The 2,010-nt window shown below is 40.7% G+C and overlaps 1 pseudogene; it reads right to left on the reverse strand.

The window, feature by feature from the left end:
• Positions 1 to 1,170: 1,170 nt before the first annotated feature.
• Positions 1,171 to 1,585, reverse strand: LOC123935366 (annotated as a pseudogene).
• Between the last annotated feature and the right edge of the window lie 425 nt (positions 1,586 to 2,010).

A 2,010-nucleotide genomic window follows, 5' to 3' on the forward strand; every position in this document is an offset into this window, starting at 1 on the left:
AGTAGTTGATGTAGCTGTTTCTAGCTAGACCATGCTGCTCCTCTGCTGAAGATAAAAACCACAGAATATCATCAGACGAGGGTTCTCCATGACTGTGATTGAACAAGACAAGAACAAAACAAGAAGTCTGTCATCATGCAACCACATACTAATTTCTAGTTGGGGGAACACAAGTAATTATGTTTCAGCTAACATAAGTAATTAGAGCTTCTTGCCCAGTGATGACTTTAGTCTTACTCCTTTCCTCCTGCCACCTAAAAGATTGTAATAACCCAGTCCTCAAGTTATTCTTGCTTTCTGAATGCACTCCAGAACAGACATTCACTTTTTAAGGGTCCCCCTAAATCAATCAGCATAAATCTAAATCCTGGAAAAATCCCCAAACTCCTTATCTCACTGTTCCTCCTGATTTAGTCTCCCATGTTGCAACAATAAAATTAGCTTTGTTGATGATAGGTGTACTTGATGTTCCCTATCTTTAGGACGTCAACACAGGGCACAAAGTTTGACTTTCATCATTAACACAGCTGCTTGTGGAGTCCAAGCCAAGAAGTCACTAGTGAAACCAAAAAGGCTCTGGTAGACTGATAAACATGAAAGCCAGAGAGATAGCACTTAGAATAATGGTGGAGATCTGGTTTAATGTGTAAGAGACTGAACAGGGAACATGAGAGGACAGATGTCATGGATGATGACATCTTGTACTGAACACTTACTATTTCCAGCTCTAAGCACAGATTCTTACACTCATTAGAGTGTACTCTGATTAAAAACTAATTTGTGGGGGCACCTGGGTGGCTCAGTGGGTTAAAGCCTCTGCCTTCAGCTCAGGTCATGATCCCAGGGCCCTGGGATCGAGCCCCGCATCGGGCTTTCTGCTCAGCAGGGGGCCTGCTTCCTTCTCTCTCTGCCTGCCTCTCTGCCTACTTGTGTTCTCTGTCTCTGTCAAAAAATAAATAAATAAAATCTTAAAAAAAAACTAATTTGTGGGGCACCTGGGTGACTCTGTCAGTTAAGTATCTGCCTTCAGCTCAGGGTCCTGGGATGGAGTCCTATGTTGGGCTCCCTACTCAGCAGGGAGTCTGCTTCTCCTCCTTCTGCCCCTCCCCTGCACTCACTCTCTCTCTCTCTTTCTCTCCCTCTTTAATATATATATATATATATTTTTTTTTTTACAAGAGAACAAATCTACACCTTTATTTACTTTTCATTAAATTTAAATCCTTGAGGGGTACAGCATCACACAGATTCTGTGGCCAATGGCTTTAGCAGGAAGGTTGCTTGGAATTTGGCACAAACCATGCCACTGTTTCCATGAGCACGAGTTACTTTTCCCAGGAGTCACCAGGAGTCACTGTGTTGTTCTTTGCTTTGTACATGTAAGCACATCTCTTTCCTAGATAGAATTCCGTTTCATCTCGAGCATATACACCTTCGATTTTAAGAAGAGCTGTGTGCTCCCTCTGGTTGTGGAGACCCCGCTTATAGTCAGTAAAAATGGCCTTGGACCACAGCCTTCCAGACATTATTCGGCGTTTTAGAGGAGTCCTGTTCCCAGCAGGCCTCCACAGGCCCCAAGATGGCAGAAAAAGAAAGGCGAAGTCTCTCCCTCTTATATTAATCAATTAATTAATTAAAATGAATAAATAAAATATTTTTAAGAACTAATTTGTATTTTGAAGATGGAACTTAGAGCTCCTTCTCTTAATCTTTTATCTCAAGATAAGTAGACATTTACATATCAACTCTGCCTCACAAAGTATGTCAGAAACACAAGGATCCTGTAAATATTCCCTCTCTTTCTCACTAACCTAATGGGGAAGAAAATAAGAAGAACCATTGCCAAAGAGAGAAACTTAAGGAAGCACTTTCCCTACTCTTTTGGCAGGGCATAGTCACTTAAAATAAAATGTAATTTATTTGTTTTCTCATTCAAAAACCACCTTTATCCACCAACTTGTCAGTGGAGAAAAATATCACTAAATATTTAATTTGATGAGAACTTAGTAT

The sequence above is a fragment of the Meles meles genome, chromosome X (assembly GCF_922984935.1).
Source record: "Meles meles chromosome X, mMelMel3.1 paternal haplotype, whole genome shotgun sequence".
Taxonomy (NCBI): domain Eukaryota; kingdom Metazoa; phylum Chordata; class Mammalia; order Carnivora; family Mustelidae; genus Meles; species Meles meles.